We start from the raw sequence: 14,156 nt of genomic DNA, 5'->3' as shown, positions 1-14,156 counted from the left end.
AGGGGAGGCTGGGTAACATGCCCCCCGTCCACACCCGATCCACCCAGCACGGTGTCAGGGAACCCCTGGGGTTGGCCCAGGTTCGCCCCTGGGTTCTGCCACCTTCCAGCTTTGCGCTTTGGGGCAGGCGTCTGAAATCTGCTGAACGGTCCCCTCCCGGGTCCCCGGCTTGGTCTCTGGTCTTCACGGCATTTCTACCTTCCCCAGGTTCCTTGAGGGCAGGGACCTTGCAGCAGCGACCCTCAGGCCCAGGACCCAGTCCTGGAGTGGCTGACCCTCTCCAGCTGCCTGCCCACCCGAGGTGAGCCAGAGGAGCAGGGGACGGGAGCCGGGCCGGTCGTGTGGGTGCCGCCGACGGGGTGGCGTGGGCGCAGGCGGACCCTGGGGCCTCTTCACCTCCCCAGGGTACAGCTCGTACAGCAGCCCTGCCCTCCTGAGGGGCCATCGTGGCAGGTGGCACAGTGACAACACAAGTGAGGACCTTGGAAAGAGCAGACTGTCCGTCTGTCTGCCAGCTGTCGATCTGACCACTTCCTAGTGTCCTTCCTGCGCCATCTTCCCTGGGTCCTGCCCCACAAGGAGCTCCAGGCCAGGGCGATGGCGGAGACCAGACTGCGACCCAGGCCAGCGTGGAGACATTCCCTGCTGACACCAGGCCCAGGCCCAGGTTCCAGCTGCAGGAAGACGGGACATCTGGGCGGGCGAGGGAGGGGCAGGGTGGGTCCCCTGCTGAGGTGCAAGGAGCCTGGCGTCTGGGACCCGGGCATCGGTGGCCAGGTTCAGAAGACTCTGGGCAGAGGGGCCAGGGAAACAGGCCTAAGGACACACAGCAGGCCTGGGATCTGAATCCAGACCCCAGCCCGTGCTCACGCTGGAGGGGTCCGCTGCCCACCCCACTCAGACCAGGAGAGAGGCTCATTTGACTCCCCAAAGTCAGGGCTAAATTGGGCTGGTCTGCTGGGATCTCCTTCCAGGACACTGTGCTTTGCTGGACGGTGGACCAGGGGGTCAGGATGGCCCAGGAGTGGTGGCTGCATCCTCAACAGCCACACAACTGGGTGCTAGGCCTGGGCCGCCCCTCCCGCACGCGGCACACCCGCCCAGCCCGCCTCTGAGGGGCTGGTGCCCATGGCCCCGTCACCTGGTGTCGTTCTGCCTCAGAGGGTACAGATGACCCCAGCACCCCTCCCAAGGCGGCCACCTGCAGGCTTTCTGTGTGACCGTCTCCGTTCCAGGGAAAACGGACAGTGGGGGGCTTGGGACCTGGTTATGCAGGCCCAGGGTCTCTTCCCCAAGACTCTGTCCTGCCTGGGCACAGACTGACCCTCAGAGAGGGCCCCCACGTTTGAGAGGGGCTGAGGAGACGGGATGTCACCCTCTGTGCCACCTGCCCATCACCAGTCGCCCTGCCCAGGGCCCCAGCCCTCTCCTGTGGACCTGTCCAGACGGGCAGCTGCTGGAGATGAGCTGCAAGTCTGGGGGGCCCGTAGGTCCATCTGGGGGACAGACAGGACACAGGTGCACACACAGCCTCTGCTGTTGGACCTGGGAGGCGTCCCCAGACACAGCCTAGCCCCGGCTGGGTTTCTGTCCTGTGAATTCAGGGCGGCCACAGGCCTACGGAGGCCAGGCCAGGTCATGGGGTCAGCAGGCACCTCCTGGGTTCACATCCTTGAGGAGAAGAAGAAATGATTCAGGAGGATGCGGAGGTGACCAGGCCAGGGTGCCAGCTGCCATGGGAGTCCGCAGAACAGCTGGGAATACGGGGGACAGCTGGACCTCCTGGAAAGGGGCACTCGAGCCCAGGTGTGCAGGGCCACGGCCGCGCCCCCAGCTCTCCGCAGCTGAGCGCTCTGAGGGGTCCTGAGCAGCTCCTTCCCTGGCCTCAGCAGCCCCGAGGCAGCATGCTCCACGAGCCTCCTATCTTTTTGGCTAAGTTGCTGAGGCTGGCCTCGCACTGGTGATCCTCCTGCCTCGGCCTCCTGAGTACTGGGACTGCAGGCAAGCCTCCTATTTTAACCTCCGTGAGGAAACTGAGGTCCTGGAGGTTCAGGGCTGGCAGTGCAGGGTGAGGAGCAGGAACAGAGCTCCAGGCCACCGCAGAGCCCCGCCCTGCACGGGGCTCCGACAGCTGCCCTCCCCGCCCCCCAGCGCACCAGGTGTCCCCCAGGCCCGCTGTGGGGGGTGGGGGCGGGGCCCCACGACACAGTCCACACCCGGGAGCTGGCCACCGCCTTTCCCCCATTAACGCAGAGCGGCTGGGCCTACAAACCACAGGCCAGATAAGAGCACAATCAAGCCTGTTCTGAGCCCAGTGGTGGTGGCATGGGGCCGGGCCACCTGGCGGCGGGCAGTGGGGGAGGCCACGCTGCCTCTGGCCCTGCTATCAGCAGCTCTGGCCTCCCCGGGAGCCCCTTTGAAATTTACCCACCTTATCAGAGCCTCCAGCCCCTGCGGCTCTCCAGGGAGGCTGAGGCCTTTGTGTCCAGCCGCTGCCTTCCGCCCGGCCCAGAGGAGATGGCGGGGTGGGGGCAGCAGGGGAGGCCCCAGCCCCCAGTCATGCGCAGGGACCAGGGGACATCACTGCCAAACAGGCACCCCCACCTGGGCAGGCCAGCCTCGCCCGAAGCCCTCGCCAGGTGGCCAGCTTCCTTCCCTCCTGGTGCCCGCAGCTCCCTCAGGACCTGCCTGCGATGTGCCTGACCCCCCACCAAGTCACACCTTCAGCAAATGTTTATTGAGCACCCACCACACACCAGTACCGGGGGCCTGGCTGGGACCGGGACCCACCAATCTTGCTCTCCCGCGGAACTGACGTTCCCGAGCTGGGGACGGAGGATAAACACACGCACATAAGTAGGATTTAGAATGTCAGGAGGTGAGAGGTGTGGGGCAGAAATAGGTGGAAAGTAGGGTAGGAAGTGTCCAGGACGAGTTTAAATGTGTGCGTGTTTGAGAGGCGCCTGCCCTATCAGGTCCCATTTGAATGAAGATCTGAGGGAGTCTAACCCTCTCCCACCATGGAGTGAGAATTACAAACCCGGGAGGCAGAGCCAGGAGGAAGGTAGAAACTCGTCAGTCCAACAGCCTCCCTTTTCAGTAAGATTCAGAGAGGGTGGTGAGTTACCCAAAGTCACACAGCACAATGACAACAAAGCAGGAGCTCTGTGATCCAGCCAGGACCTGTTCCCCCATTCCTGCTGCCCACAGGCAGGGAGGGGGCACTGACAGGGCCCCACTCAGGACAGCTCTGGTCACTCTTAGAGTGAGCGAAACAGGTGGGGTGCAGATAACAGTCATTGGACCCTGCCTTTGGCAGTCCAGCAGGTGGCCAGTTGAGGGAGCTGAGGGTGAGGTTTGGGTTCTGGTTCAAGACCACAGGGAGTACATGCCAGACTGGGCTTCAGCGACCTGGGCTCACTGGCCCTGGGTCACTGTCATAGGGGTCCATCTGTCCCATGGAAGAGCTGTTCCAGTGGCCCCGCCTCCAGGACTGGCCCTTCCAGGAGAGGCCCCGCCCGAGTTCCACTGGCCCCACGCAGTCTCTCTCCTGCAAAGGGACCAGGGGCCAGGTAGGCAGAGCTGGTTTGGGTGGCCCCCAAGATGAGCTCCAGGGATAGAAGAGAGTGGAGTGGAAGTCACTGGGTCACTGGTGGGTGACCGCCTCGGGCCCACTAGGGACATGCCCAGTGTCCACAGAATGGACGTTCCCAGTGAGCTGCAGCTGGGGCGGCTGGGCTTTAGGAAAGGGCACTGAGCTGGGGACAGAGTCCAGCCCCGCTGGTGTCCTCAGCAGGTCACTCCCTCAGTGCCGTTCTGGTGCACGAGGATCGGGTCTCTTCCTAGAGGGGGATCGCGGGGAGTGAGGAAGAGGGAGCCGCCAGGGTGGGCCAGAGCCCGGTACGGGGAGCCTGGCCCCCCCCGTGTGCCCAGCTCTCCCGAAGACGGCTTTAGTGGGCCGTGACCCTGGGTTGGTGGCCGCCCGCCAGGGTCCATGCACGGCGAGTGCCCAGCGCGCTGCACCCCAGGCCCCCTGCTCGCGGTGGCTGGCGGGGGCTCCAGGCGCCCTGGTCCTCCAGGTGCGGTGGAGGCACAGCTGGGGTCAGAGCACCGCCCACCGACTCCGCCCTGCAGGACGGGGTTGTCATGGCCCCTCCAGCCCTTGCCCTGCTCCTTGGCCTAGAAGAGAGGGGTCCCGGACACGGGCTGGGTCCCTTTAACCCCAACTCAGCCCTCTGGGCCCACCTCCCACAGGCCTGGCCCCTGGGACCTTAGGGTCCTCTCCTGTCCTCCGGCCAGAAGGTGCCCAAGAAGAAAGTGAGAAGTGAGCCAGAGAGGGAGCATCTGGGGCGGAAGGGCCAGCTCCCCGGCAGGACAGCGACAGCGGGGTCCAGGCCAGGCGGGAGTGAAGCAGCCCCTCCCTCGACCGTGGCCTCCGCCTGCCAGACGCTGGCCTCTCTCCACATCTGCCAAGCACGGGGGAGCCCGGGCCTCAGATGCGCGCACGACAGGAGGCCCGTCCTGCGTGGCCGAGTCACACCAGGGGCTGGAGGTGGGATTCACCTCCAGCTCACATCAAACCCAAGCATGCAGCAGGTGCTTAATATGTGCTTCCTTCAACAAAGCAACAGATCAAGGGCTGGCCGAGGAAAGGGGCCAGGGGCAGGACTGAGCATCACAGCAGTCAGGGTCAGGGGACAGGGCGGGAACCTGAGGGGGCGACCCTCACTAACAACCCTCTGTGGCTCCCACCGCTCCTGGGAGTGTGACGAGCCCGCGGGTCGCAGGCGGCGCAGCGATCCCGGCGCAGACATCTGCCTGTTTTGGACTCCGGCGACCCGCACAGGACCCCTCACGGGCCCTTGGCCGTCGGTACCCAGCGCCTGCGCCTGCGCTGTTCCTCCGGGCAGCCGCCCCTCGGGCCGCTCCTGGGACCCGGGCCAGCACATCCCACGTTGCCCTGCAGCCCTGCTCGGGGCCGGGTCGCGGAGGGGCGGCTGGCGGGTGGCTGGGCCTGCTGGGCCGGCGGGTCTGCGGAGGGCGTGGGATGGTCCCCGGGAGGCAGAGGCTGGGCGAGTCCTCTCCTCCTGGTTCCCGTGGGACCCACCGCCTGGACGACAATGGCCACGGGCCGTGGGAACTGGGAGGGTCCGGGGAGGTGGCGGGAACCGTGGCTGCTTCCTGGTGCGGGTTTCCTCCGCCCACCCCGCCCCGGCTGCAGGCAGGGCGCCTCCCCCAGGTGGCCGAGCTCGGGCAGGTGGCCCCCAGTCAGGCCCACGGGGGGCGCCGACCCCACCCCGGAGGCGACCATGTCACCAGCTCCAGGAGGCCCGCACTGTGCCCGGCCGGGACAGGCTCCGAGCGGGATCTGCCTGGGGTCGCCCAGTGGACAGGGCAGCACCCGCCCCGGCTGCCAGCCCTTAGCAAGGGCAGCAGGCGGGAGGTTATAGGAAAGGACCGTCCCCTCTCCTGTCCCAGGGTCCCGACCTGTGGCCACTGCCCACTTGCTCGTTCCCTGGGGCGTGCTCCTCTCCTTCAGCCGCTGGGTTGGCTTGGTTCATCGGGGGTCGGGGTCACCCCAGGGGCGCCCTACCCTGGGCCGCATCCCCAGACCTGGAGTTTTTTAATTTTGAGGCAGGATCTCGCTGTGTTGCTGAGGCTGGCCTCCACCTTGCGCTTCCTCTGCCTCAGCCTCCTGAGCTGCTGGGACTGCAGAGGCCAACCTCTGGCTTCAGCTGCTGTCCCTAAAGGTGGGAAAGACGGGCAGAGGCTGAGCAGCGCCTTGTCCTCAGGGATCCCGGGATGGTCAAAACGGGGTTGGTGTAGGAGCCCCATGGGACTCCCCTCCCCAGAACTATGGACCGCAGCTCGAGGAGCCCCAGCTGAACTAATCCAGTGCCTGCTTGTTTTCATTTCCTTTCTTTTTCTGGTCCTGGGGATTGAACCCAGAGGTGCTTTTTAAATTTGTGATTCATTTTACAGAACTGGTTAGAGGCCCAGAGAGGGAAGGGACGTGCTCAATATCATGCAGCCCTATAACCTTTGGGCTTCTGGAGTTTTTCTCTGTACCTGGCACTCTTCCAGAGGCTTTCTACCTGTTGAGTTAATCCCTCCAGCAACCCTATGAGGCAGCTAGCTAATATAATCCCTATTTACAGCCGGAGCTGCTGAGGCACAGAGGGGTTAAGGAAGTTAACTGAGGTCACACAGCTTGCAAGCCCAGGTAACCTGGCTCCAAACCCTTGTAAGTAACATGATGCTTTGTTGGTTCTAGTGATAGTCACCAAATATGGATCTTGTCTTGCCTTGGCTCCTGCTATGTGGCTTGACTTCAGTCTCTCATGGTCTCCATGCCTTTATAGTAACAGAATTATAATATCATTATTAAATTTATTGAACTCTTTCTATGATGTAAGTGAGGTGGACTAATGCTTTTCTACATAATCTCACTTAATTCTCATAACAACCCTATGAGGTGGGTATCATAATCCCCATTTGCCTATGAGTAAACAGGAAGGTGAGTTAATTTGCCCAGGGACACACAGCTAGTAAGAAAGAGCCAGCTCAGCCCACATGGTGATGATGGTGATGACCACTCTGTCCTGCCTACACATGAGCTGACCCTGGATGAGGGGGTCACAGGCTCCACTGGTCCCTGGGGAAGATATTCTGTCCAGTTCCCTCCTCCACTTCTGGAAATCTCTGATCACCTGTGCTCTGGCCTTGTCCCAGCAGCACTGAGTGGCCTCAGAGCTGCCCCACCCCCTGCCGGTGACCCCTGGACTCTTCTGCTCCCTGACGTGGCTACTGCGTCATGCTGGAGAAACCGGGATCCCGTGCCCAGTCTGGGACGCTCTTGGCAGCAACTGCAGGAAGCAGGCCCGGTGCCTCTCAGGTGTCACTCGGAACCGTGCAGGCGTCCCTGCCCGCAGGCAAGGAGCCCGGCCTGCCCACCTCCCTCCCTGGTCCCTGGCTGCTCCTCTGTTCAGCCCGTTATGCATCTGGAGCTGGGGCTGCAGGGCAGGGGCCAGGCTGGGCCTGAGGACGTGGGGGTCCGTGAGCCCCCTGTGCCCGCACCCTACCCCGGCCCAGTGAGTGGTCACCTCTGCAGGACAGCTGGTGTGGCCTGGGCGAGCCCTTGGCAGGGAGGTGATGGTGCCAAGTCGTGGTTGAGGTGAGAGTCAGCCTTGGCACTAACACGTGGATGGCAGGGACTGGCGCTGTGTGCTGGCCTGGGTCACCACGGGTCTTTCCAACAACCGCTTTAGAGATAGATAGATGGAGGCAGGCAGGGCCTGCGGTGACCCCCTGGCTCCGGCCTCAGCTGCGTTCGGCTCAGGGTACAACTCCCATAAGTTCCTTTCCTCTCTGGGTCTCAGCTTGTTCTGAAAGCTGAGATTGAGGTTGGATTAGACAGTCTGCCCGGGGGGACCCTTCCACCAGGCGCCTCCTGGGGTCCACTTTGCTGGCCACCCCACGACCCCGCCTCATGGACTGGGTGAGCTCTTCACATACATGGCCTCGCTTCCTCTCCACGCCTTGCCAGGGAGTCTTTTCCAGTTTGCAGATGAGATGGAGACCAAGAGCAGGCGAGCCGGGCTCAGGACGCAGAGCCGCTAGGTGGGCGCAGTGAGCAGCCCGGTCTCCAGCCCCGCCCCTCCCACGGGGCGCTCCAGCCCCAGGCCGCCTGGGGCGGCTCACAGCTTGCTGGGAACCCCGAGTCTCCCACACCTTCTCTGCACAGCCGTCACTTCACACAAAGGGGCCCATGGCGGCTACCTCGGGTCACAAAGGCCATCCTCTGCGCGGCTCCTCCACAAGCCTCCGGTGCCTCCAGGGAGCGGGTCCTGCCTTCTGGGAGGCTCCATCCTCCCGTGTGGCCCTCCACTGGCATCGACCAATGAGGCCGGCACGTCGCAGAAAAGCAAGCCGGGTGCTGGCGACGGGTACTTGGAGTGCTGGGGGCCAGGGACCGAGCGATGGATGGGTCGAGGCTCAGATCTCGAGGCTCAGATCTCGAGGCTGGTCAAGGCTTTATGTTTTGAACTGGGGATGGAACCCAGGGCACTCACTGCTGAGCCACATCCCGGCCCTTTTTGGTATTTTATTTAGTCTTGCGAAGCTGCTCAGGGCCTGGCTGAGTTGCTGAGGCTGGCCTTGAATCTGGAGCTGCTGGGATGCAGGTGAGCGCCTCCGCGCCCGGCCTGGTCAAGGCACTCGATACGCTTGCTGCGCCCAGGAGCCGGCACGCTCTGCGGAGCCCCCAGCCCCGCGGCTTCTGCTGCACAGATGGGACAACCGCAGGGTCCCAGGCGCAGCAGGGCTGAACCTGATGAGGGGTGATTTCCTGGGGCCAAAGAGCAGGGGGTGCGGGCTCTGCCGGGCCTGGGCGGAGGCTCTCTGGGGCTCTGCCCCAGGCCCCCTGGAATTCTCGCCCTCTTGGCCACACAGGAGAGGGGCTCAGGCGACAGGTCAGAGGACGCCCTTCCGCCAGGGCCGCCCAAAGCCTGCCTTCAGCCCCGCAGCTGGCCCAGGAGGGGTGCTGGGTTCTCACCCCCATTTCACAGAGGGAAAACCAGAGCCCAGAGAGCTGAACTTGTCCCACGCTGGCGGGAGGAGGATCAGCATGTCCCTTCAGGAGGGCAGGGAGAGCTGAGGGCCAGCAGGGGAGGCGAGGAAGGCGGAGGACGGGCCTCAGCCCCAATTGCCCTGCTGCCCACACCCCTGGCCGGCCCAGGCTGGCGTGGTCTCCAGCAGGTGGGGCCTCGGGAGGGGCTGTTTGTCCGGGCAGCTGAGGTTCAGGGATGGCTTTATGGTGCCATCTGGAAGATGTGGTGCGGGCGGGCCTGGCTGGCACAGGGCCAGGGCAGGGAAGGGGCACCGTCCGGCCAGGAGCTGCCCCCCAGCTGTTGCCTGGCTTTCCGAGGAAGGCGGGGCCCCGGGGGAGCCAGAGTCCAGCACAGTGAGGCGGGAACTAGCCCCATTTCAGGGACTGAGGTCAGCAGATGGGTCACCTGCCCCGGGTCCTACCCGGGAACTGGGTGTCAGCTAAGGCAGGAGTGCCATTGGAGCCCATGTCTCACCCAGTGCTGGGAACTAAGGCCTGGAAGACACCCCAAAACCTTGGACAAGGGTGTCAACCTCTCTGGGACTCATTTTCCTGTACTGTAAAATGGGCATAATACATACCTTCTGGGTTGATGGAGAAAAGTTTCAAGGATAACGGGACAGTGGTCCCAGGAATGGGGGTGGGGGTGGGGGAAGGTGACCCCACAGTGCTCATGGCTGCCCCAGGACAAGGTCCTCTGACATCCTGGTCCTCTGCTGCCTCAGCCTCAGCCACTGCCTCGTCCCCAGGCCCTTTGAGGGCCCTCCCCTCTGAGCCTCAGCCTCCTGTCAAGTGGGTGGAGCATTTCTCACAGCGCCCCCAGGAGGCCCCGGGCAGCGCCTGCAGCGGGCCGCACCTCAGGGCCAGGGGAGCTGCTGTTACTTCCAAACAGCAGCATCGACCATCAGCCGGACACAGCCTGGCAGGAAACTTTGCTTGATCTTCCCCAGGGCCTCAGGGACACACCGGGGAGAGAGGACTTGCAGGCAACCTGGGGGCCCCTTCCCAGCACCCTGGGCAGCTTCTTCCCAAAGAAGGGCTTACAGGCTTAGCGGTCATGCCCTGGCAACATAGGGCCACTCCTCCCACAGGGTGGGCTCAGGGTAGAGCTGCTGGACAGCTGGCTGGGGGCCTGGCCGGGGGCCCTGCCTCGTCCAGCAGGCTCTACTTGAGGGAGCACACGCCTGGGCCCCGTCTGAGCGAGGACCACTCAGAGGACCGTCCTGGACCAGGCAGCTCCTCTGAGTCACCTCAGGACTGGAGCGGGGCCCTCCCCACCCGCCTGCGACTTCCTCCTCCTCCAGGCTGGGGCCTCACCTGACACCTGCCTGGGGCTTGGTCTGAAGCTGTGCTCTCAGGAGTCTGGGATGGGGCCACGTCCTGAGGGCTGCCCTCAGCCACGGTTCCCCAGCACTGAGGCCTGGTGCTCCCCGGCACCTGCCCCCCCGTTGCTCCCTCATTTGTCTTCTTGGCACTCAGAGGAGCCAGAAACCGTCTACTTCTGGTTCAGGTCTGCTGGAGGACATCTCTGCACGGGCACCTCGGGGGGCAGGCACCAGAGCAGGCTTCACAGCTGCTCTGGGTCCCTGCTGGAGGTGGGGGTAAAGGACAAGGCCTGCCTACCCTCTGCTGGACACCACAGGTGGCTGTTCCCTGTCCTGGCTCCCTGGCAGCTTCCACAGGCTCTCTACCTGGCCCCAGTTGGGGTGAGGGGACAGCCTAAGTTTTCAATGGTGTAGATATAGAAGAGTGAGGGAAAGAGTGCCAGCTGTCTCCCGAATATATTTTCTTCTTTTTTGGGGGGTACCAGGGACTATACTCGGGGGCACTCGACCACTGAGCCACATCCCCAGTCCTATTGTGTATTTATTTAGAGACAGGGTCCCACTGAGTTGCTTAGCACCTCGCTTTTGCTGAGGCTGGCTTTGAACTCGTGATCCTCCTGCCTCAGCCTCTGGAGCTGTGGGCGTGAGCCACCGTACCGGCTTCTCCTTCTTTCTTACAAAGGGAATCCAGATCTTCTTGGAGGAAATAAAGTCAGGACTCCTTACAGACGAAAGGAACAGGCAGCCAAGTTCTGACCAAAAAGCTCTGAAGGGAGCTGCTGGGTGTGGGATCCTAGGACAGGTCCTTGGAAGGGCTCTGGCTTGTGCAAGTCAACGCTGACATGAAGCTCACTCTTTCTCGGCTGCTTTCTTCCTGGCAAGATCGGACAGGCCACTGGCCCTTTGCAATCCAGTCCTCTATGAACGCGAGGGTGTGCTTGTGGAGGCTGCTGGATATTTTTTGTGGTGGTCCAGAGTTACAGAGCTACTACCAGGCTGGCCACTTCTTTAGGGGGTGACCGTGTGCGGAGCCTGTCTTCTCACCTGTTAAATGGGAATGACGATGGCACTTATATTTACAGAACAATGGCTCGTCTCACGTGGGCTGTTGGTGGAGGCGGCACACAGGAGCGTCTGGGACAGGGGAACACATTCCAAACCTTGAGACCTGGGATGGTCAGCGGCTGTGCCTGGTGGAGGAGAGGCCACCAGGCCGAGTCATCAGCTTTGCTTTCTTTCCTGTATGTAAGTTAAAGATCAATAACAGAAAACAAGTGGAGCACACCCGTCATCCCAGCTGCTCAGGAGGCTGAGGCAGGAGGATGGCGAGTTCAAAGCCAGCCTCAGCAACTTAACGAGGCCCTAAGCAACTCAGTGAGACCCTGTCGCTAAAGAAAATATAAAAAAGGGCTGGGGATGTGGCTCAGTGGTTGAGCGCCCCTGGGTTCAATCCCCAGTACCAAAAAACCAAAAAACAAAATATAAAAAAACCAGATTAGCACTTGCCTTGTGAAGATGGAAAAGAAAGGATTCAAATATAATTTACAGAAAAATCTAGTAAAAGTGATCCAAGGGCTGGGGAGATAGCTCAGTCAGCAGAGTGCTTGCCTTGTAAGCACAAGGCCCTGAGTTCGATCCCCAGCACCCAAAAAAAAAAGAAAAAACAAAAAAAATGATCCAAGGTGAGGCATGCCTGCGAGGGCGCGTGGCCTGAGATCTCACAGCCCTGTGGGCGTGTCTGTGCACAAGCCAAGGTAACGTGGGCTCGGCGAGACGCGTGAACCTCCAGTCCGCAGGAGTCCGCACACGCATGTTCAGCTCCCAAGCGGCTGCGTGCACATGCAGGTCCGTAGGGGCTCTGTTCCTGAGCCAGCATGTTCTACACAGGACAAAGCTGCCCCTGGAGTCGAAGGCCCTGGGACCCAGGGGCTGGCTGGCTGCAAGGCGCCCACTTGGGGAGGCTGGAGGCCCAGGTCCTGGCAGAGGCGCCCAGCTCTCCCTTCCTTCCCACGGCTGACTGCTCAGATGAAACCCCCGCTTGGCACCATGCGAAACAGTTCCGAGAGCCAACAGCGCATCCCCTCAGGCCCAACCACCGCTGCGACGGCTGTTCCCCATGGCACCCCAGCTACAGCCTGGCTTGGGGATCCTGTTTCCCAACCAACCGCTGGCTCCTTCACTTCCCTGAGGGGCCTTGGCTCTCCTTGCTGGCTCAGGTGTCAGGGAGGGGACCTGGGCAAGAAGAGCTGACGCTGACTCTGGGACTCTGGGGACCACATGTGCTCTGGTTAGTGTCCCCACCCAAGGTGCTGGAGAGTTGTGTGGCTCTCCCAGACGCTCCTGCAGGCACGCTGACTGGTCTCACTTGGGACCTTGGTCTGCCTGCCCCACGCTCCCGGGGGCTCACTTGTCTCATCTCTTAGGCTCCGTGTCCCCATGAGGGACAGGCACCCTCATCAGTCCTGGATGATTCCTATCAGAGGACCCAGAGGAGGCTCAACACGGACTTCCTTCATAACAAGCCCAGCAACGACTGTCCCCAGCCCAGGCCTTCACCTGGGTGGGCCAGGGCACTTGGGCAAAGAGGACTCAATCACCAGAACCTGATGTGTCTGGGAACAGTGGTGGGGACAGCCAGTGAGCCAAGTGCAGGACACACAAGAGTTGGGGATGGTGGGGTGGGGTGCCATCAGCCACCAGCGAAGGCCACCCTGGTGCCCACCTGCGGCCCTGGCCCTGGCTCTGGCACCGCTGCAGTTCCTTGTGGGCACCTGGCTGCAGACATGCGGGCCCTGTGCTCCACCCTCGGAAGTGGTAAACCACGGTGGCCAAACCAGTTCCTGTACCTGGGATTCTGGGCTGTCATTCTCAACCACAGGCACATCTGTGACACCCACCCCTGTCCAGGAGTCCCTGCCACTGTCTGGTGTCTGAACTGGGCTGGGCAGTGCCTATCTCCAGAAATCAGCTCCGCCCCACACGAGGCTCTGCCCCATCTCTCCTCCATGTCGGTTGGTCTCTTCCCCCAGTAAATAGGCACCGAGAGCTCCCTGCACGTGGCTGCAGAGGCAACCTCCTCTCCTCAGAGCCTGTTTTAGAGGTCAGGACCTCCCGTGCTTCTTCTGGGATGGTCCTTACATGCATCCCAACTCCCACCCCAAACAAGAAACACCTGTAAGACAGGAGTTTGTGGGAGAGAAGAGCTGGGTGCCGGGGGACACCCGAGACCCTGAGCTGGCTATAGATGTTTTGGACTCTGCCTCCTAACGCTCAGTGTCCTGCCTCCATTCCTGGGGGCCCAGGCCTCCTTGCATCCAGCAGGTCAGAGTGTAATAATGGTCACTATTTATTGGATGCTTACCATGTGCCAGGTCAGCCATGCCCAACATTTTTGATAGTTTTAATTTTCATAACACTTCTGGGGTAGGAATTGTCCCCATTTTACAGATTAGGGCACTGAGGTTCTGAATGCCTTAAATAAACTGTCAGTACTCACTCAGGTGACAAGCAGCAGAGCCTGGGTTCAAGTTCAAGCTCGCCTACCTGAGCAGGAACGTAGGAAACAGCCCAGGGAGGCCCAGCCTGGACAGTGGCCTGGCACTCCAGGTGGGCTGGGCCCCGTGGCGCCCTCTGCTGGTCTTGGGCACACCCTGCACCCGCTGAGCCAGTCTCCTTCCCAGTCTTCTCCCCACCGCCCCCAACCTCTCTGACTCTCCACCCTCCACCCGCGTGGCTCAGGGAAGCCATACCCTGAGATAAGGAGGACAGGGAGGGTGGGCCTGGCTGCTCTGAGGCACTGAGTTGTGACCTAGGGCGTCTTGGCTGTTGGCAGTCTTGGTCCTGGTGCAGGTGAGTGTGGCCAATGTCAGTTGGCTGCCCCAGCCTGTCAGGGGAGGACAGGACAGGACCATGGGAACCAGCTACAACCTGCTGGGCTCTGGCTCCTTCCTCCCTGTCCTTGCTGCTGGTTCCCGACTGGGCCACCCCTGGCCTGGACACCCTCCACGCCCTCCTCCTCTCTGCGGCCAACCACGGTGACCAGCAGGGAGAAGGCTGGTTACAAGGGTCTAGGGACAGGATAGGGGTTGCCAGGTTGGACGAAGGTCAACTGCAACCATTGGTGCTGGGTCTGAGGGGGTCCTCTCGGTGGGTTAGGGCAAGAGCAGGCTTTGAGGGAGCGGGCGGGTGACGGATGAGGGCCACCGTCTAACTCCTGTAATAAT

This window comes from Sciurus carolinensis, chromosome 7, assembly GCF_902686445.1.
Source record: "Sciurus carolinensis chromosome 7, mSciCar1.2, whole genome shotgun sequence".
In the NCBI taxonomy this organism is placed as follows: Eukaryota; Metazoa; Chordata; class Mammalia; order Rodentia; family Sciuridae; genus Sciurus; species Sciurus carolinensis.
Note: the sequence above shows the minus strand (reverse complement) of the source record.